Genomic DNA, 22,581 nt, shown 5'->3' with positions numbered 1-22,581 from the left:
CACGCAGTTGGGTTGACAAACAGCACTTGATCTGGTTGGTAAACTGCTGGGGGCTGCACAGACCTGAGGGTCTGTTTGTTCAAGTTTCCACCGAGTGGGTAGTTTGGGGTGGAAACCATTTAAAAAAATTTTTGGAACTGCCACTATAAGGTTGGCAGCCAGAAGTATGATGAGGTTGAAAACTGTCAGCAGTACATATCTCTCTTGGAGGTGGGGGCAATTAATATTATTGGGAAGGTTACATACACTCTTTGTATGGAGCTGGAGTTAGCAGGGGTGAGGGGAATAGAGGCGGGAAGGGGAGTGGTGTAATTATTTTGGGGCTTGAGTAGTAATTTTGTGAAATTGAATTCACATGAAATAAATTATTTAAGTTTCAGGCAACAATGAGTACTTGCTTTGGTAAAAAAGAAATGGGCTACTTTTAGGGTTTTTTTAAAAATAGTTTTACATGGCATTTACCCACACCACTCAGTGTCTTTGTATTGGAACCTTCTGTTACCATGACAGGCATTTAACACTGTAAATACCAATCACACCACCACAGGCATAACAGGTATTGTAAGTAAATGTTGACTTTTAAAATGGGTTTTCCCCAGTGACAAAGACTTTTTCTTTCCTTTTCTGTTGGGACTTTTCTGTGACTGTGTGATGGGGAAAAGGCCCATACCCAGCTGTAGGCTGCACTTGGAGTGGTTTTGCAAGCAAAATAGCTCAGTGGCTGCTTGCCTAGTCCCTCCCCAATCACTTGTGCTTTCTCCTGCCCCTTCATTCCCAACGTGTCCCTCAACTTCCCAATACCCATTCTCCTTCCCCTTTCTTGTACCCCTCACTTCCATCACTACCCCTACCTCTCCCCCTTTGAAGTAACCATACAACCCTTTATTGTCCTCTCCCTTTGTTTTGCTGTTACCCACTCCACCCTTAACCCTCCATTCACTCACTCCAAAGGCATGTGGTAAGAGACCATAGGCCCCATGCCCTCAAGTAGCTGCTTTCCTTCCCTGCCTTCCTACCTGTTTCCCTCAAAAAAGCTCCATTTGCTTTCAGAATGCAACTTGTTATATAAAAAGAAAAAAAATTACACTGGGGAAAGAAAATTCTGGTCTGCTTTTCTCCGTATATCTTTATCTCTCTCTCTGTCTCATATGTGTTAGAATCCCTATCTCACAGGTATGGGCCATCAGCATTGATTCTTTTCTAACAGTCAACAAAGCACAAGTAAAATAATCGGTTGGCTTCAAAATACAACTGATTCTTTAAAATTGAAGAAAGATATAATTGTTCTCTCACTCACCCCCTCACTCTCACTTTCCAATGTTTATAGAACACCAAACAAAGGCTACAATAGGTGTGAAATCAGAGTGTTGTTATATTTTCTCTCACACACAGCCGCTCTGTTTAAATTCAATATGAACTTCACCACAATAAAGCTTTTGAAACTTGTCATCTGTTTTTCTTCAAATAGTTTTGTACTACTTTTGAGCAGAAACTGCCAGAAGCTATTGAAAAGATATTCCACAGTATAACAGTACTGATGTATCCTGGGAAATTAGGTACACTGCTCATATTCAAAACTGCCCACGGTTCCAAATTCAGAATGTCACAGCTCTGGGCAATTGTAGGGCAGGAATTCCCTGTGGACGCATCTTGATTCATTATTATGGCTCCGACCCCAAGCTAAAGAGCAGTCCAACAGAATTTACTGCAACTCAGAATGGATGTAAAATTATACCTTGTATTTCAGGCACACAGGCATCTGTAGTCACCTGCTCCAGGTGCAAATCAATAGTTCCAGGAGGTATTTGGACCATTCTCGTCATGTGCTTCCACATCCATTTCCCTGTTTTTTTCTTAAATTACAATGGCTCTTCTGTTGTCATGACCCTTTTTTGTCATCGTAATGGAAGAGGAAAAGGAGGAGGAGCACCAGAGGCAGGAGACCCAGCAGAGAGGGAGTAAGGAGGCAGTGGTAGGGGAGGGAGGGAGGTGCAGGGGGGAGGGGGGAAAGGCTGAAGGCAGGGCTTCTGTCGTGGAGCTTTGAGAAATAGCAGGGGCACATGTACTCACCTCTCTGTGGACTGTCCTCACCCACCTCGGCCTCCAGAGTGGTGCTCAGTCCAACAGCTGCACTGCCATCTCCTAATGGGAGGTTACAGCCCTGAGGCTTGCGATTGCTTTGCAAAGACAGAGGGGAAGAAAAATTACGCTTGCAGTACGTCACAGTGTGTATTATGTCAGTGAGTCATCACAGTGTGTATTGTGGTAGTGTGCAAATGGATGAAGGTATAATGGGGGGCGGGGTTTGCTTATAGGTCACTGATCGGGGAGTGTTAGTTCAAAGATTTGAACATAGGAACAGGAGTAGGCCATTGAGCCCCTCGAGCCTGTTCCGCCATTCAATGAGATCATGGCTGATCTGCGAAATAACTCCATACACATGCCTTTGGCCCATATCCCTTAATACTTTTAGTTAACAAAAAGCTATCAATCTCCGATTTAAAATTAACAATTGATCTAGCATCAATTGCCATTGGTGGAAGAGAGCTCCAAACTTCTACCACCCTTTGTGTGTAGAAGTGTTTCCTAATTTCACTCCTGAAAGGTCTCGCTCTAATTTTTAGACTATGCCCCCTAGTCCAAGAATCCCCAACCAGTGGAAATCATTTCTCTCTATCTTCCCTATCTGTTCCCCGTAATATCTTGAAAACTTCAATCAGATCACCCCTTAACCTTCTAAATTCTGTGGAATACAACCCTAATTTGTGTAATCTCTCCTCGTAACTTAACCCTTGAGGTCCAAGTATCATTCTGGTAAACCTACGCTGCACTCCCTCTAAGGCCAATATATCCTTCCTAAGGTGTGGTGACTTTTTCGGTCCAAAATGGATGACATCACATTTACTTACATTGAAATCCATTTGCCACAGCTTTGCCCATTCACTTAATCTATCAATATCCCTTTGTAATTTAATGCTTTCATCTACACTGCCTACAATGCCACCTATCTTTGTGTCATCGGCAAATTTGTATATATGACTTTCATCTAAGTCATTAATAAATATTGGCCTAGAAATTGGGTTGAGGCGCCAAAGTGGCGCCAAGTTCGCCTGGGCGCTGATTTTTGCGCAGCATTCAGAGCATTAACGAACGTCAGAAATTCAGTTTCAGCGCCCCTAGAGGGAGACGGGGTGAGGCTCGAGGCGCTCCGCGTCCCTCTTAGGGCGCTGAAACTGAATATCGCAGCGCAACGTGCCGCAGCGCCACACACTGCGGTACTGCAGGCCTTCCTCCCATTGTTAAGGGGTAGGGGCAAAAGAGCCCGGCACCGAGGAGAAGTGCCGGGCTCTCGGGAAACAGCCCGCAATGCCGCGGGGGGGGGGGGGGTCAGGAGGCCGTGGACGGAGGTATTGGCAGGCGGCCGCCCCGCACCTCCACTTTAACTTGCGCCACTGCTGTCACAGCAAGGCCCCGTGAACTGGGCGCGGGTAGCGAACGGCGCTAAAGCGGTGTTCGCTACCAAATATCGCGATCGGGGCGCTAATGGGGCACTGCGCACACCGATGACATCATCGGTGGTGGCGCAGCGCAACAGGCTAACGCCACCATTATCGCCCCCGCTGAATATCGCGGGAGGCGCAGCCAGTGGCACTACAGCCACTGACTGCCCTCTTTAGGCGCTAATAGGTGGCGCTACATACCCAATTTCTCCATTGTGAATAGTTGAGTTCCCAACACAGATCCCTGCGGGGCACCACTAGTCACATTTGAATGTGATGGTGGCCAATGTTCCCGTTAATTTTTGGGGGTGCGCGGCCCCTTTAAGGGGCTGAGTGGCCCATTCAAAATACCGCGCATGTGCGGTTTTCTCATTGAATAGTTGGTGAACCGACTGCGTGGAAGGTCCAGAGAGCTGCGCAGCCATGCAACTTAAAGGAAACATTGGTGGTGGCCACGGTGGGTGAGGAAGAAAGATTGTTTTACCTTCCCTCTCTTTGGTCAGCTCAGTGACTTTCTTGCAGCACTGCTTCGCCATCCTGGACACTATGGAGGTGGCACTCAGTGCCTCTGCCGCCTTCCTCTAAGCCCGACTCCTGACTGCACGCAAGGGCTGGGATTTGGAGGAGCTGAGATGCCGGTCCCGCATTCCCTCAATTTTGTCCAAAAGGGCCTGTAGGTTGTCCTCCATGAAGTTGCTTGACATTCTGCCTATGTCTGTCCAGCATTGTAAAAGATTAACTCTGGAATAGCCAAAATCCTACAATATTCCATCAGAGAGTAGCCATAAGCTTTGTAGAATACTCATTTTGATGCAGTGATCAGTACGGCTGTCTTGAGGGACTCTTCATTCTTCTACTTTTTTTTCAGTAACATTCTCGACATGTTTGCACCATAGTAAATCAGGTGTGATTAACAAACTAATGAACTGAATAGTTAACAGAAAATGTTGGAAATACTCAGCAGGTCAGGCAGCATCTGTGGAGAGAGAAACACAGTCAACATTTCAGGTCTGTGGCCTTTTGTCAGAACCAGAAAATGTTACAGAGGTAACAGGTTTTAAGCAAGCACAGAGGCAGAGAAAGGAGGTGAAGGGAGGAGAGAACAAAAGGGAATAAGAGCAGTAGGGAGGAATAGGGTGGAAGACAGGGGTGATGTAAATGACAAAAGGGATGATAGTGCAAGGCAAAAGAGGTTGGTAATGGGACAAGTAAAGAAACAAAAGATGGGTTTAGAGGAGCTGTAAATGGCAACAGCAGAATCATTTCAACACCTACGACTATCCAAAAAATGGGAGCAGTGGTTATGCTGAGCCCTGAAAGGAAGGGAATTTTAGAGCAAGCGCCTAGATGGCTAAAATCACAGCTGAAATGGTGGGGCAAAGGTAGAGGGATGCACAAGCGGCCAGAGACAGAAGAATGGAGAGTGCTTAAGGAGTTGAAGGACTGGAAGAGGTTATAGGGAGGGCAAGGCCATGAAGAGACTTGGCGTCAAGAAGCACATCATCCACTGATGTCACCGGACCTGCTCCCATTAATTGGAACGGGAAACGCGCAGGGCGGGCCAAACAAGACCCTTAATGGTAAGATCTTATTTTTGGCTGGGATCGCCACAGGAGTGGCTTCATCACCCGCCGCTGCCATCTCCCACCTTCACCCCACCCAGGATGGGGAAATCGCAGCCCTGGTGTGGAATATGAAATGGGCAGCAGAGTGTTAGATGAGTGATGTTTAGCTTGGAAGATGTAAGGCCAGTGAGGAGAACGTTGGAATAGTCAAGTCTGAAGGTGAAAAGGCATGTATGAGGGTATTAGCAGCAGATGGTCTGAGGCAGGGGCAGGGGCGTAAAATGTTAGAGTGGAAGTAGATGGTCTTTGTGTTGGAGAGGATGTGGAGGAAAGGCGTTGGAGGAGGGTGGTGTGGTTGTCGTATCTAAGGCTCCAGAGAGGTCGAGAAAGATGAAGAGGGATAATACAGACTTGGACCGTGATTTCCCCAACCTCGGCGGGTCTGTGGCGGGTCCCGACCCCGCTGCTGGCTCCAGCTCGCTGTGTAGAATGATTTTACATTGATTGGGCTTGGTAAGCCCGCCCCGCGCATTTGCCGGCCAATTGAAGGAAGCGGATCTGATGACATCATTTGATGACGCGTCATCAGCCAGTTTCCTTAAAGGGACCGTGAGCAAATTTATTTTGACAATTGTGCTGTCAGTGTTCTACTGCATTGAGGTGCTGCAAACACTGACACTGCACAAAGGTGCACGGCTGCATGGAGAGAGTCACAGCAGTAGATCACGAAACATTACTGCAAAGCCACACTCAACCTCATCCTGCTGTGCCTCTCATCACATCCCCATCACTCTACCTTCCCTACCCTACTCCTGCACATCCTTACTCACACCAACTTACCTTGCACCTCCACCCATCCCTCTCTATCTACCTTATCACTTCCATCTCACTAGCCACCCCTCACACTCACCCTCATCCTAGTGCAATCATGCCAACTAATAACACACAAGGGTAGGCACTTGGGTGTTTTAGCTAATGTTCATGTAAAGTTTCTGTTAATGTGGTGTCAAACGTTGAAACCTTTATTTTGAACACTTTGCATTCTTGGACAGATTTGTGTGCAGCTTTGGAAGTGGCTTAATGAGTTGCACTGAATGGTGAGACATAACGTCCACCCACCCCCGCCACCCCCTGCAATGGTCATAAGTGTGAAAGGAATGGCTTGGGCATTGTAGGGATGCTTTATGGTGCTGGTGTGGGGTGGTGCCAACCTGGCGCATCATGTGGCAGCCAGGGTGTACAGCATCAAGTGAAGTAAATCTGGCCATGGTGAGGCCATCCCGGGCAGCAATGTGGTTGGGCGCTGAGGCCCTGTGTCCTGTGCAGCATCAGTTGATTGCAGAGAAATTTGGTGTTGTTGTTGGTGCTGCTGGTGTGCCTGGTGCTGCTGGTGTTGGGGCTGATTGTGGTGGGATTCTGAGGACCAAGGTGAGATAGTTTCAAGGGCACTGATGCTGATGTAATAGATGGCAGGTGAACTTGAGATGAGAGAAGCAATCTGTCAATGGTGAGAGAGGTTGTTCCAATGAGGCGGCACTGGAGTGAACACCCACAAAGCACCCGGTCCAGATGAAATCCCTGGGCGTGTCCTTAGAGCATGCGCTGACCAGCTGGCAGCCGTGTTTACGGATATATTCAACCGTTCACTGTACCAGTCTGTAGTCCCCACCTGCTACAAGATGACATCGGTTATTCCAGTCCCCAAAAAAACAAAAGTTACCTGTTTAAACGACTACCGCCCCATAGCACTCACTTCTGTCATCATGAAGTGCTTTGAGAGGCTGGTCAAAACCCACATCAACTCCTTACTAACTGACACACTGGACCCACTCCAATTTGCTTACCGCCCATAAAGATCTAGGGATGATGACATCGCCACTGTACTGCACACTGCCTTATCACACCTGGATAAAAGGAACACCTATATGAGAATGTTGTTCATCTACATATATAAAAGGATACATCTGTCTGTCTGTCATTCTGTCTGTCTGTATTGAATTAACTCGAAAGTTATAGAGCGTACCTACACATGCGTTACGTCGAAAGAAAGCTGACGATTCTAGAACCGTCCTAAGCATATTTACATTTCGGCCGGACAAAAATAGCGCCCGCGGTATCCAAAAAACGTTCAACATTCCGCTCATTATCCGCTCATTAGCATCGAGTGACGTCGAGGTCGACGAATCGTACGGCGGGTTCCTGGCGCGTGCGGCCGGGCCCTCCTACGGTCGAGTGACGGGACGATTGACCAATCCTACGCTTCGGTGACCTGACGGTCCACCGATCGGTGCCTGTGTGGGCGGGCCTTATCGTTCTGAACCGAGGTGAGTCGCCGCCATCTTGATTCCAAACTTTTCGTTTCTTTTTCCCGCTTTCTGCGTGTTTCTTTTCAAATCTCCATTTCCAGCAAAAAAAAAGTTGCTTTTAAAAGACAAATTGTTTTTTTAAAAAGTTAATTCATTTGTAAATCTTTTGTCTAACCTCTATAATTTTCCTACCTTTTACCGTTTTTCCAGGCCTCAAAGCCTGGGCGTCTGTTGACCAGCCACGCCCGAGCTAGGCGCCTCCCATCGCGATCTTTGTGAAGGCTGGAGGGGGCGCGCCTGAGCCGAGCGTCGCCACCGCCGCCATCTTAGTAAAGGCGGGCGGGGTGGGAGTCAGCGTCCGCGTCATCTTCTGCCTGGAGCGCGACTTGAGTCCAGCCGGGCCTCACGCGGTAGGTTGCGCGGCGGTGTCTCTCTGGTCTTGAAGCCAGCTCGGGCGGGGACATCGGGAGATCGGGCGTGAGATCGGGGGGCGGCACATCGGGAGATCGCGGGGCGGCACATCGCGAGATCGCGGGGCGGCACATCGGGAGATCGCGGGGCGGGACATCGGGAGATCACGGGCGGGAGATCGGGGGGCGGGAGATCGGGGGCGGGGCTCGGGGACTCCCCTCCCCCTCCTCCCCCTCCCCTTCCTCCCCCCCCACCCTCCCTCCCCTTCCTCCCCCTCCCCTTCCTCCCCCCTCCCTCCTCCCTTCCCCTCCCCCCAGTCGCTGTCTCTCTTCCCCCCAGTCGCTCTCTCTCTTCCCCCCAGTCACGCTCTCTCCTCCCCCCCAGTCGCGCGCTCTCTCTCTCTCTCTTCCAACAACAACATGCCCTCGAAAAAGCCTCGGCATCGCCGGGCACTCCAGCTAGTTGATTATAGTTCAGCATTCAATACCATTATCCCCTCCAAGCTTGTCAACAAGCTCAGTGAGCTAGGACTTAACATCTCCCTATACAACTGGATCCTGGACTTCCTGACGGGCAGACCCCAGGTGGTGAAAATAGGCAGTAACACCTCCTCAACACTGATCCTGAACACGGAAGCTCCCCAGGGTTGTGTGCTCAGCCCCCTTCTGTACTCCCTGTTTACTCACGATTGTGTGGCCACGCACAACTCCAACTCCATCATCAAGTTTGCTGATGACACTACCGTTGTAGGCCTGATCACAGATGGTGACGAGACAGGCTACAGGGAGGAGGTAAGAGCTCTAGCAGAATGGTGCAAGTACAACAACCTCTCCCTCAACATCAGCAAAACAAAGGGGATGATCGTGGACTACAGGAAACGGCAGGGGGAGGGACACACCCCAATCTACATCGAAGGGGCTGAGGTGGAGAGGGTCAGCAGCTTCAAATTCCTGGGTGTATTCATTACGGAGGACTTAACGTGGTCACATCACATCAATGTCGTAATGAAGAAGGCATGCCAACGCCTGTTCTTCCTCAGGAGACTGAAGAAATTTGGAATGGCCCCCCAGATTCTCACCAACTTCTACCGGTGCACCATCAAGAGTATCCTGTCCGGCTGCATCACTACCTGGTATGGCAACTGCACCGCCACAGACCGCAAGGCTCTACAGATGGTGGTGAAAGCTGCACAAAATACTATAGGAATTAAACTACCTGCTGTCCAGGATATCTACCCCGAGAGGTGCCGGGGGAAGGCCCTGAGAATCATTAAAGACGCGAGCCACCCCAGCCACAACCTCTTCGCCCTGCTCCCGTCCGGTAAGAGATACCGAAGCATACGGTCTCGTACCAGCAGGTTTCAAAACAGCTTCTACCCCCAGGCCATAAGACTCATGAACGTATAATTTATTATTATTTATTACTGTTGTTTTATTTATTATTACTGTATTTCTATTAGTATTTTATCATTGTTATGCCATATTTATTCCAATGTTGGGAGGACTCGTAAAAATCAACATTTCATTGTGCAGTACACACGTCTGCTGCATATATCTATCTATCTTATCTATATTATATAATAAAGCGGTTGGTTTGTCTGTATGTATGTCTGTCTGTCTGTCTGTCCGCTGTCTGTCTGTTATACACTCAAAAGTTATAGAGCGTACCTACACATATGTTATATCAAAAGAAAGCTGATGATCAGGGGAGTGTCATAGGCGTATTTACTTTTTGGTCAGACAAAAATTGTTCCGACAGTATACAAAAAACGTTCAAAAATCCGCTCATTAGCAGTTGACCAATCCTACCGCTCATTAGCGTTGAGTGGCGTGATGGTTGACCAATCCTACAGTTCAGTGACCTGATGGTTGACCAATCGGTGCGTCACGGGCGGGACCTAATCCTGTAGCCTCCAGAAACCTCGCCGCCATTTTTTCCCCTGCTTTTCCTCAACAGCGAGCGGGGCAGCTGCGTCGGCCCGCCGGAGCGGGAAGCGAGTTGGGGTCACTCGGGCCGGGCCTCACAACTGTTCGGCCCGAGACACAGAGTGGGGGAGCGGCAGCGGGCGGCCGTCAACCGCGCGGCCCGAGACACAGAGCGGGGGAGCGGCAGCGGCCGGCCGTCAACCGCGCGGCCCTCTAAACTGCCCTGGCAATGCTGGGCCCCCCCTGCTAGTGACAAATAAAATTGAATTGAATTGGACAGAGAGTTTACTCCAAACACTTGCAACCTGCATAAAGCTCAATCTGTCTTCCAAATGCAGTAAGCAACAGCTTCTGAGCTTGGAAAGTGAACAGCTGTGAGATGGGAGCTTTTATAGCACATGTGCAGCTGTCAAGTAATGAGATGATTCCATGGTCATACAACTCCCGCCCTGCTTACCTGACTTGATCCCTGAGCAGCGTGGACCTGTGGGCGATCTTGTAAAATGTAAAGGTCAACTCAAAATACGTTTTAATGGGCTGTTAACAAGGTCATAATGACCTGAATTTCCTCCCCCACCGCTGCGTGTTGGTTCTGTTCGGCCCCGACAGAACCGACATCTGGGAAAGGCACGTGGCAGCGGGTTGACAGCGGGGACCCGACCCGCTGTCAAAAAATGTTTTTTTCCCACCCGACCCGCCACCAAACGCGCCCGCTGACCCAACGAAAAACTACCCTCATGGTCACAGTCAGAGAGGCAATAAATAATAGACTGTGAATGATAAGCGATTCATTGGACTGTCTAAAAGACACATCACATCCATTGTTTTGGAAAAATCCATGATCCCTTTTCTGGCTGTGAACAATGAAAGATAAAACAGAAAACAGACATAGGCAGTCAGTCAGTTTTTTAAACAGGCAGCAAAGGCTGTAAAAGGTTTGCAATTCAAGAGAGAGTTGTCTGAAATCATTTTATTTGGGTCAAGTCAGACTACCCAGTGATGTGGGGAAGTGTAGCATTATTTTGTGAAGACCAGTTGTACTGATTGAACCAAATGAATATGATCATAACTGTTGCTCTGTATGTATACATTAAAGCTGCTTAACAACTAGTTTTGAGCCTCACCTCACCAGATTTTTGCTCAGTCTGACTTCAGAGAGATTGAAGAAGCGCATATGGAAAAGTTACAAATATCCGGTTCAGATCGCAAGGGTATACTGTATATATATTTTAATTCATTTATGGGATGTGGGCATCGCTGGCAAGGCCAGCATTTATTGCCCATCCCTAATTGCCCTTGAGAAGGTGGTGGTGAGCCACATTCTTGAACCGCTGCAGTCCGTGTGGTGAAGGTACTCCCACAGTGCTGTTAGGTAGGGAGTTCCAGAATTTTGACCCAGCAACGATGAAGGATCAGCGATATACTTCTAAGTCAGGATGGTGTGTGACTTGGAGGGGAACTTGGAGGTGGTGGTGTTCCCATGCACCTGCTGCCCTTGTCCTTCTAAGTGGAAGAGGTCGCGTGTTTGGGAGGTGCTGCCGAAGAAGCCTTGGCGAGTTGCTGCCATGTATCTTGTAGATGGTACACACTGCAGCCACGGTACACCGGTGGTGGAGGGAGTGAATGTTTAAGGTGGTGGATGGGGTGCCAATCAAGCGGGCTGCTTTGTCCTGTATGGTGCCGAGCTTCTTGAGTGTTGTTGGAACTGCACTCATCCAGGCAAGTGGAGAGTATTCCATCACACTCCTTACTTGTGCCTTGTAGATGGTAGAAAGGCTTTGGGGAGTCAGGAGGTGAGATACTCGCCGCAGAATACCTAGTCTCTGACCTGCTCTTGTTGCTACAGTATTTATGTGGCTGGTCCAGTTAAGTTTCTGGTCAATGGTGACCTCCAGGATGTTGATGGTGGGGGATTCAGCGATGGTAATGTCATTGAATGTCAAGGGGCGGTGGTTAGACTCTCACTTGTTGGAGATAGTCATTGCCTGGCACTTCTGTGGCGCGAATGTTACCTGCCACTAATCAGCCCAAGCCTAAACGTCATCCAAGTCTTGTTGCATGCATATTATTGTTACATCCCGGGCCATGCTATCGTGTACGGAGCTGTAGCACATTGCAAGTCAACTCCCATGAAAGTAAAATGCTCAGACTGCTTATAGGAGCCAAATAACAGCACTGAACCCCAGAAGGTACCTGTTGTGTCTGTGTGTTGATAGAGACACTGAAGACAGGAGTTGGTTCATAGGTGTTTACTAAGCAAAGTCTGGAGGGCAACTAACGGATATAACACAATATACAGGCTTATATAGCCCGAGTGGCCATTACCGGCATTACAGCACACATGCGGCTCTTAAAGGCACATACACTACAATTCCTCCCCTTTTAGCTAACCAGTACATTATATTTTAAGTAATTATTAATTACATGTTATAAGAAAAATAATATACACATTGCTGCAGTTAATTAATTATAAGTCAGTCTCTCTGGAGGCTTCCTGACTCGGTCCGGATAACGCCTCGGTGGTGTAGTAGTTTCTGGTGGTGTAGTAGGTTCTTTTGGCAAGGCTGATTCGGCTTGAATGCCAGTGTCGGGTTTATCGGGTTCCAGTATCACCGGATCGGAGGTAGATATGGGTATCTCTACTTCATCGTTAGGCGTATAGAGTTGTGTAGGTTGTCCCTTTTCGGATGACTCTATGATTTGGTCAGCATGGCACCTTATTATGCTTTCTCCGATGTCCACGGTATACATCAGTGGTCCTAGTCGTGTGCAGATAGTTCCAGGCTGCCATTTCTCGGTACGGTAGTCCCGGGCCAAAACTTGTTGACCTATCTGGAAGGTTCTAGTTGGCCTTTCATTCATGCCTTGAAATTGCCGGTTCTCCACGTCCCTTCTGATGTTGGGCTTGATCAAATCCAGCCGGCATCTTAGGCTTCTATTGAAGAACATCATGGCGGGAGTTTGGTTGGTAACCATATGTGTTGCATTCCTGTATGCGAACAAGAAGTTATCCACCTTGTGTTGAAGTTTTATGTCTTCATTACCCATGGCCTTTATGGCCTTCTTGAAGGTCTGGACAAACCTTTCAGCCAATCCATTGGTGGCGGGATGGTATGGGGCGGACGTGTAGTGCTTAACCCCATTGTTTTTTAAGAACTTCCTGAATTCTTCAGACACAAATTGCGGTCCATTATCAGAACAGATCTGTTCCGGCAGCCCATTCCTGGCAAATATGGTCCTTAATACTGTGATGGTTTTTTCCGTGGTGGTGGAGGATATCTTTATTACCTCCGGCCACTTGGAGTGTGCATCAACCGCGATTAAGAACATTGAGTCCATAAATGGACCAGCAAAGTCGATGTGTACCCTTTGCCAGGGAGATGAGGGCCACTCCCATGGATGTAGAGGGGCTTGGGGTGGAGTGTTTTGGACCTTCTGGCATCCTAGGCAGCTCTTGGTCATTTCTTCTATGTCTCCATCGATACCTGGCCACCATACAAACGCTCTGGCTAGTTTCTTCATTTTCACTCCACCCAGATGCCCCTCGTGAAGCTCCTTTAGCACTTTGTCCTGGAGTTTGGGTGGAATCACCACTCTGGATCCACACATCAAGGTTCCTCGGCACACTGACAGCTGTTCTCTTCTTTGCGAGAATGCTGGCAACAGTGGTTCGCCATGTGCTGGCCATCCCTTCACCGTTAAGTCGTAGACTCGTGAGAGAGTCGGGTCATTTCTCGTTTCCTTTTCAATGGCAGAATTTGTTACTGGTAGACATTCCACTATGGTTGAGTGGAACATCTCCACTGGGTCTACTGTAGGTGCCTCTTCTGCCGTTGGCAACAGTAGGCGCGATAAACCGTCAGCATTCCCATGCTATTTTGATCCTTTGCATTCTATGTTGTATTAGTGTGCCCCTAGAAAAAGGGACCACCTCTGTAGACTTTGCGCTGTCATAATGGGAACACCCTTTTTAGGGTTGAATATGGAGATGAGGGGTTGATGGTCAGTCAACAAGGTAAATTTTTGTCCGTGTAGGTAATGGTTGAATTTCTTCACTCCCCATACCAGGCTGAGTGCTTCCCTGTCGATTTGGGCATAGTTACGCTCAGCTGAGTTCAATGAGCGTGACGCAAAAGCTATCGGCCGTTCCGAGCCATCAGGGAATTTATGCGATAATACTGCTCCTATGCCATAAGGGGATGCATCGCACGCCAGCCTGACTGGCAGTGATGGGTTGTAATGAGCCAAAACTTCTTTGGATGTGATTAAGTCTTTGCATTTATGGAAGGCACGTTTACAGTCTTCGCTCCATTTCCAAATTACTCCTGTTTGTAGCAGTTCATTAAGAGGGTGTAGAAGAGTTGATAAGTTCGGTAAAAATTTATGACAGTAATTTATTAATCCCAGGAACGACCTTAATTGTGAAACATTTTCAGGTGCTGGGGCTTTTATGACCGCTTCAATTTTTTCAGGTGACTTATGCAACCCTTCCTTATTAATTATGTGGCCACAATATGATATTTGATTTTGGAAAAATTCGCACTTGGGGCGATTTGCTCGTAGGCCCCGTTTTCTCAGTCTAGTGAGCACCTGCTCCAAATTGGCAAGGTGCTCATTGTCATTTTCTCCTGTTACAAGGATGTCATCTAGGTAGCATTGAGTACCCGGAATCCCTTGGCAGACTTGCTCCATAGCTCTTTGCCAGATAGCTGGAGTGGATGCTACTCCGAAAACCAGTCGATTGTACTGGTACAGACCTTTGTGTGTATTTATCGTGAGATATTTTTTAGAGGCCTCTTCAACCTCATCTGTAGATATGCCTGTGCCAAGTCAATTTTGGTGAAACGTTTCCCTCCGGATAGTGAAGCGAAAATATCTTCTATCCTCGGAAGAGGATACTGTACCGTGTGGAGGACCGGGTTTACCGTCACCTTGAAGTCTCCACAGATGCGAATTTTTCTCTGTTCTTCAGATTTATCATTATTCAATGCTTTCTTCATGACTGGAACGATGGGTGTTGCCCACTCGCTCCAGTCTATTTTGGATAATACGCCTGCATTTTCCAAATTCTCCAGCTCTGCCTCGACTGCTGGACGAATTGCGTATGGCACTGGTCTTACTTTAAAAAACTTGGGAATTGCTGCATCTTCCACTTTTATTGAGGCGGTGATGCCTTTCAAGGTTCCTAGTTTCTCTTGAAACACTTCTTTGGCGTTGGCCAAGATGTCTTTTAATCGTTCAGGTATGACGTCATCATCGTTTTTTTCCTTACTGGAGTGCCAGTCTAAACGTATTTTCCTGATCCATTCACGTCCTAACAGCGGTGGGCCACCATCTTGTAGAATGTATGAATACAACTTTTGTATTTCCTTGCCGTTGTATACAACAGGCACCCTTATTTTTCCTTTGGGGTATACTTTCTGCCCCGTATATGTTTTTAAGATAATGGATGTGTCTTTTAAAGGTATATGCGGAAATAGCCTCTCGTAATCCCGTCGATTTATTACGGTCAGAGCTGATCCTGTATCTAGCTCTATTTTAACTGGGGACCCTGCTATCGTGAGGGTAACCCAAATGGTCTGGTAATCATCTTTGGCAAGTACATTATGTAATTTGAGACAGCTTAGTCTCTTGTTGTCGGAGTCACTATCGCTCTTCTGGTCTTCGGAGCTACTGTCCGTCATCATTTGTACCTTTCTGTACTTTGCTTTATTGATTTTTTTTTTCCTGTCTGTGGATTTATTTTGTCCAGATCGGCATACCCGTGCAATGTGTCCAATCTTTCCGCATTGCCTGCATGCTTTGTCCTTGAACCAGCAGTCCCTCTGGTCATGGGAGGATCTGCCGCAGCGATAACATCTCTCGAAACCCTGTGTCATTTCATGGGTGCCGAAGTCCTGTGTCTTTTGTTGTATTTCTGCAGCTCCTCTTGTGGCTGCTTCGTATGATACAGCCATACTGAAAGCCTTGTCCAGTGTTAAATCTTTTTCAGAAAGCAGCCTTTTCTGTGTTCCTTCACTTAAGAGACCGCAGACGAATTTGTCTCGAAGATAATCTGCTAGTCCTGCCCCAAATTGGCAGTGTTTTGATAGCTTTCTTAATTCGGTGAGGTAATCAGCGTTACTTTCATTCTTGTGTTGATTTCTCTTGAAGAATTTGAATCATTCCGCTATCAGCAGCGCTGTTGGGTTTAAGTGCTCCTGTAGGGTATCAACAATTTCTTTAAAATCCTTGTCCTTTGGTTTGGCTGGAGTGATTAAATTTTGTAACAGCCCATATGTCTTTGCGCCCATTAGATTCAGCAGTACTGAAGCTTTTTTTTCATCTTCTATTCCATTTGCAGTGCAATATACCTCCACTCTTTCCACATATGTGGTCCAATCCTCTATCTCGCTATCAAAAGCATCAATATTGCCAGACTTAGGCATCTTAGAAAAGATATGGCGCTTCCTGTGCTTTTCTTTCTTTTCTGCAGAAAAGATATGGCGCTTCCCGTGCTTTCCCGCCGCTGCTGCCGATGACAACGCTGTTTCCCGCGGTTTCCGTTCTTTTTTTATTTATTTATTTACAGTTGGAGACTCGTTCCCGCCGGACTTTTTCTCTAGGTCTGAACGCCGACCTTTTTGCAGCGCCGGCCGTCTCCCGAGTGCTCCCTCCCCGTCTGTTACTGCTTGCCTCCGCTTTCGCTGCTTGGCCCAGCTGTAAAACCAGCCGCTGGAGCCCCAGCCTGACGCCCAGGAAGGATTAGCGCGGTACCTGCCACCAGCTTGGCCAGCTGGTGAAACCACAGCTTTTTTCACTTTCTTGATTCTTCTGGACGCCAGAGGAATCAATGTCCTTGAAGTGCTGCCGAATTGCAGGTAAGTCCGTTTCCACTTCATCGCCACTGTTGTGTCTGTATGTTGATAGAGACACTGAAGACAGGAGTTGGTTCATAGGTGTTTACTAAGCAAAGTCTGGAGGGGAACTAACGGATATAACACAATATACAGGCTTATATAGCCCGAGTGGCCATTACCAGCATTACAGCACACATGGGGCTCTTAAAGGCACATACACTACAGTACCTAAGGCAATGTCCGAAACTGTAGCACTTCCCACCCCAGGATTTCATTGCGTACCCCTAAATAAGGGATCCCAGGTTAAAATTCTGTGGTCTATATGCACATTCATAGACTAAGATGTTGAAAGTGGGGGGAACTTGGCGTAGCTAGTGCTACTAAAAGTCAGGCAGAGGTGGTTGGTCTTCGTCTAGTTTTACAGAAATCCATTGAAGCAAATTAGCTTCTACTCACTCATGTTCTATGAAACTTCAGTGGCTCAAACCCCTCCCCATTCATTCTTGTTGTACAAGATCCCTGACCAGTTTACCAATGAAACACAAAATTAATTCAAATATGAAATAGCTCCCTATGAACATAGAATTGCATAAAATACACAGCACAGAAACAAGTCATTCGGCCCAACCAGTCCATGCCAGCATTTATACTCCACTCGAGCCTCCTCCCATCCTTCCTCATCTAACTCTATCAGCACAACCCTCTATTCTCTTCTCCCTCATATGCTTATCTAGCTCTACTCCTGCTCCTATTTTTCTATGTTTCTATGTTTCCCCTTAAATGCATCTATACGATTCACCTGAACTACTCTCTCTGGTAGCGAGTTCCACATTCTCAACACTCTCTGAGTAAAGAGATTTCTTTTGAATTCACTATTTGATTTCTTGGTGATTATTTTATATTGAAGGCCTTTAGTTTTGCTCTTCTCCACAAGTGGAAACACTCTGGGCTGGATTTTGTCAATGGGGACGTGATGGAGGCGGGACTCCCACTTTTTGGGTTGTAGTCCCGCCTCCATCGACTTGTGGCCAACCCACACTATTTTCCCTTGATTGACCTTGTTAAGCCAACCCACTCAGCAGGCCAATTAAGGGACACCTGGTTACTGGTGACATCAGTGATTGATATTTCATCTGTCAAGAGCTTTTGACAGATGAAAAATCAGCGTTTGACAGCTCCGTGAAGATGTCAAACACTGACAATCTGTCTTCTAACTTGAGTCCTTCTACTCAGACTCAGTTAGAGATCTCTCCAGACCAGAAAGCAGAGGCTGCAGCTTTTGATATTTCAGCGGCCATTCTGCTTTCTGTGCCGGTGAACTGAGGGACTCCCGAGAACTGAAGGAAGGAAGCCTGCAGGAGAAAGTAAAGATAAGTAAAACTTATTAAAACACTTTACACTTACCTCACATACTTACCTCTGCACAAATGCACCCATCACTCACCTGCACAACGGACATCTCGACCCCTCCAACCCCTTCAGACCGATGGTTCGCCTCGCTAACTTGGCATGCTTCGGAGCCATCGGGAAGCCCACAGTTCAGGGCTAAAAATAGGGATTAGGCAAAAAACTGCCTGTTAACTACCTGTTAACAGGCAGTTTATTGGCACTAATCCCCTTCCCGCCTCGGGGAGGCGGCTCCCAGCACAGGTCGGATACCCACCTCCTAGGACACTGGCACGGAGGCGGGTTGGGGGCGGGATGGGTTTGTGCCCCCCGATTCTGCAATTTTCCCACCACTCCCACCTCCAAACCCGCCTCCACGGGGCTTGGAAATTCGAGCCCTCTCTCTCTGTCTATTCTATCAAAATCTTTCATAATTTTGAAGACCTCTATTAGGTCACCCCTCAGCCTTTTCTTTTCAAGAGAAGAGACCCCCAGCCTGTTCATCCTTTCCTGAAAAATATAACCTCGCAGTTCTGGTTTCATCCCTGTAAATCTTTTTTGCATCCTCTCAAGTGCCTCTATATCCTTTTCATAATATGGTGACCAGAACTGTACACAGTACTCCAAGATAATAAAAACAGAAAATGCTGGGAATACTCAGCAGGTCAGGCAGGATCTGTGGAGAGAGAAACAGTTAACACCTGACCTGCTGAGTACTCCCAGCATTTTCTTTTTTTACTTCAGCTTTCCAGCATCCGCGGGTATTTTGCTTTGACACAGTACTCCAAGTGTGCTCTAACGTAATGATCCTGCTTTAATGTTTACCAAAGTAAAACCCTCCCACTCCTATATTTGCATCTTGAGAATGTAGCGCAAGTTAAAAGTAAAAAAAAGATACTTTTATGAAGAATTTTCTGCATTTTTGTTTTGATTGAATAGCTAAATTAATGAGTTAGTGGGCTGAGAAACAAGTATTTTTCAACTCACTGCATCTACTCTGCAGTTTTTACAAATCCTGCTCAAAGGCATACTTTTTCTTGACACACTGATTATGTATTCATCAGAATTCACTTACACATAGATTTTAACCCCATCACAACCAGAAGTTAAATAGAAAAGTCAGTTCTATTAATAGCAAATTACCTTATTAATTTATTGTTTGATGCAAAGCAGTCAATTTCACAGTCAAGTGAATCATCGGTGGATGAACAGGCCAAGTAACATCTGCCATTACTAATTTTCTTACCTTCATGATTTATGGGCTAATAAACCATATTGTAATGAAGTCACCTTCAGACGATGACCTTTCCCTTTGAAATAGCTGTGAATTATTGCGGAGTTAATCCCAGTTAGGCTGAAGCAGAGCAGCTTTTAGATTAAGTACATTCAAACAAATTTGTCAATAACTACAGTCTACATAGGAAGAGTATATCTTTGGTAGTGGCATGTGCAATGCATAACCCAGGAAAAAGCAGACAGTTCAATCACATCCGACCAGTCTGGCTTGTATGTGGTTTAAGTACAGTTCATATTTAGTACACATTGGCTAAATCCATTCACTCACATCTGAACTTCTTTGCTGGTATATTTAAAGTTCACGCTGGCTAAAAGTTGAAAAGTTGCTCACATGTAGGCTATGATTTGTGTATGCTTCATGTAAGATTCATTACATTTACAGTACACAGTGTAAAAAGTAATCACTTACTCATGTCGCAAGGTGAATAGCTAAACTGAAGCAGCTAGCTTAAAGCTATCTAGAGCACAGATTAACCAATTACCTGTAGATGTGTGTATGTATCTTTATAATTAAATGTCTTGTGTCTGTTGTGTATGCTAAGTCTGTCATCTACATCATGATAGTCAAACCATCAGTCAATTATCCTCACTAATTATGTGGTTAAATATCTCCCCAATCGCAAAGTTTCTATCCAATCACGTGCTATCAAAAATCATCTACTCAATCACATTCCAGCGGAAAATATCTACCCAAAAATGAACATTAAAAAAAAATGTATTCATTGATGGGATGTGGGCGTCGCTGTCTAGGCCTGCATTTAGTGCCCATCCCTAATTGCCCTTGAGAAGATGGTGGTGAGCCGCCTTCTTGAACCGCTGCAGTCCATATGGTGTAGGTACGCCCACAATGAGGAAGGGAGTTCCAGGATTTTGGCCCAGCGACAGTGAAGGAACGGCGATACAGGTCCAAGTCAGGATGGTGTGTGGCTTGGAGGGGAACTTGTAGGTGGTGATATTCCCATGCGTCTGCTGCCCTTGTCCTTCTAAGTGGTAGAGGTCGCGGGTTTGAAAGGTGCTGTTGAAGGAGCTTTGGCGAGTTGCTGCAGTGCATCTTGTAGATGGTACACACTGCAGCCACAGTGCGCCGGTGGTGGAGGGAGTGAATGTTGAAGGTGGTGGATGGAGTGCCAATCAAGCGGGCTGCTTTATCCTGAATGGTGTCGAGCTTCTTGAGTGTTGTTGGAGCTGCACTCATCCAGGCAAGTGGAGAGTATTCCATCACACTCCTGACTTGTGCCTTGTAGATGGTGGAAAGGCTTTGGGGAGTCAGGAGGTGAGACACTCGCCGCAGAATTCCCAGCCTCTGGCCTGCTCTTGTAGCCACAGTATTTATATGGCTGGTCCAGTTCAGTTTCTGATCAATGGTAACCTCCAGGATGTTGATAGTGGGGGATTCAGCGATGGTAATGCCATTGAATGTCAAGGGGAGATGGTTAGAGTCTCGCTTGTTGGAGATGGTCATTGCCTGGCACTTGTGTGGTGCGAATGTTACTTGCCACTTGTCAGCCCAAGTCTGAATGTTGTCCAGGTCTTGCTGCATATGGACACGGACTGCGTCAGTAACTGACGAGTCTCGAATGGTGCTGAACAGTGTGCAATCATCAGTGAACATCCCCACTTCTGACCTTATGATGGAGGGAAGGTCATTGATGAAACAGCTGAAGATGGTTGGGCCTAGGACACTGCCCTGAGGAACTCCTGCAGTGATGTCATGTGATTGAGATGAATGACCTCCAACAACCACAGCCAACTTCCTTTGTGCTAGGTATGATTCCAACCAATGGAGAGTTTTCCCCTTGATTCCCATTGACTTCAGTTTTGCTAGGGCTCCTTGATGCCACACTCGATCAAATGCTGCCTTGATGTCAAGGGCAGTCACTCTCACTTCACCTCTTGAGTTCAGCTCTTTTGTCCATGTTTGGACCAAGGCTGTAATGAGGTCAGGAGCTGAGTGGCCCTGGCGGAACCCAAACTGGGCATCAGTTAGCAGGTTATTGCTGAGTAAGTGCCGCTTGATAGCACTGTCGACGACACCTTCCATCACTTTGCTGATGATTGAGAGTAGACTGATGGGACGGTAATTGGCCGGGTCGGATTTGTCCTGCTTTTTGTAGACAGGACATACTTGGGCAATTTTCAGTGTTGTAGCTGTACTGGAACAACTTGGCTAGGGGCGCAGCTAGTTCTGGAGCACAAGTCTTCAGTACTATTGCCGGAATGTTGTCAGGGCCCATAGCCTTTGCAGTATCCAGTGTCTTCAGCCGTTTCTTGACATCACGTGGAGTGAATTGAATGGGCTGAAGACTGGCATCTGTGATGCTGGGGACCTCAGGAGGAGGCCGAGATGGATCATCCACTCGGCACTTCTGGCTGAAGATAGTTGCAAATGCTTCAGCCTTGTCTTTTGCACTCATGTGCTGGGCTCCACCATCATTGAGGATGGGGATATTTTTGGAGCCTCCTCCTCCTGTTAACTGTTTAATTGTCCACCACCACTCATGACTGGATGTGGCAGGACTGCAGAGCTTTGATTTGATCCGATGGTTGTGAGATCGCTTAGCTCTGTCTCTCGCATGTTGCTTCCATTGTTTGGCATGCAAGTAGTCCTGTGTTGTAGCCTCACCAGATTGACACCTCATTTTTCCGTATGCCTGGTGCTGTTCCCGGCATGCTCTCCTGCACTCTTCGTTAAACCAGGGTTGATCTCCCGGCTTGATGGTAATGGTAGAGTGAGGGATATGCCGGGCCACGAAGTTACAGATTGTGGTTGAATACAATTCTGCTGCTGCTGATGGCCCACAGCGCCTCATGGATGCCCAGTTTTGAGTTGCCAGATCTGTTCGAAATCTGTCCCATTTAGCACGGTGGTAGTGCCACACAATACGGTGGAGGGTATCCTCAACATGAAGACGGGACTTCGTCTCCACAAGGACTGTGCGGTGGTCACTTCCACCAATGCTGTCATGGACAGGTGCATCTGCAACAGGTAGATTGGTGAGGACGAGATCAAGTAGGTTTTTCCCTCTTGTTGGTTCCCTCACCACCTGTCGCAGACCCAGTCTGGCAGCTATGTCCTTTAGGACTCGGCCAGCTCGGTCAGTTGTGGTGCTACCGAGCCACTCTTGGTGATGGACATTGAAATCCCCCACCCAGAGGACATTTTGTGCCCTTGCTACTCTCAGTGCTTCTTCCAATTGGTGTTCAACATGAAGGAGTGCTGATTCATCAGCTGAGGGAGGGCGGTAGGTGGTGATTAGCAGGAGGTTTCCTTGCCCATGTTTGACTTGATGCCATGAGACCTCATGGGGTCCTGAGTCAATGTTGAGGACTCCCAGGGCTAACTCCCTCCCGAC

This window comes from Somniosus microcephalus, chromosome 8 (assembly GCF_052327205.1).
Source record: "Somniosus microcephalus isolate GS21.2 chromosome 8, FLI_Smic_1.0, whole genome shotgun sequence".
NCBI lineage: Eukaryota > Metazoa > Chordata > Chondrichthyes > Squaliformes > Somniosidae > Somniosus > Somniosus microcephalus.
The sequence above is the reverse complement of the archived record's forward strand: the minus strand, read 5'-3'. Positions refer to the sequence as shown.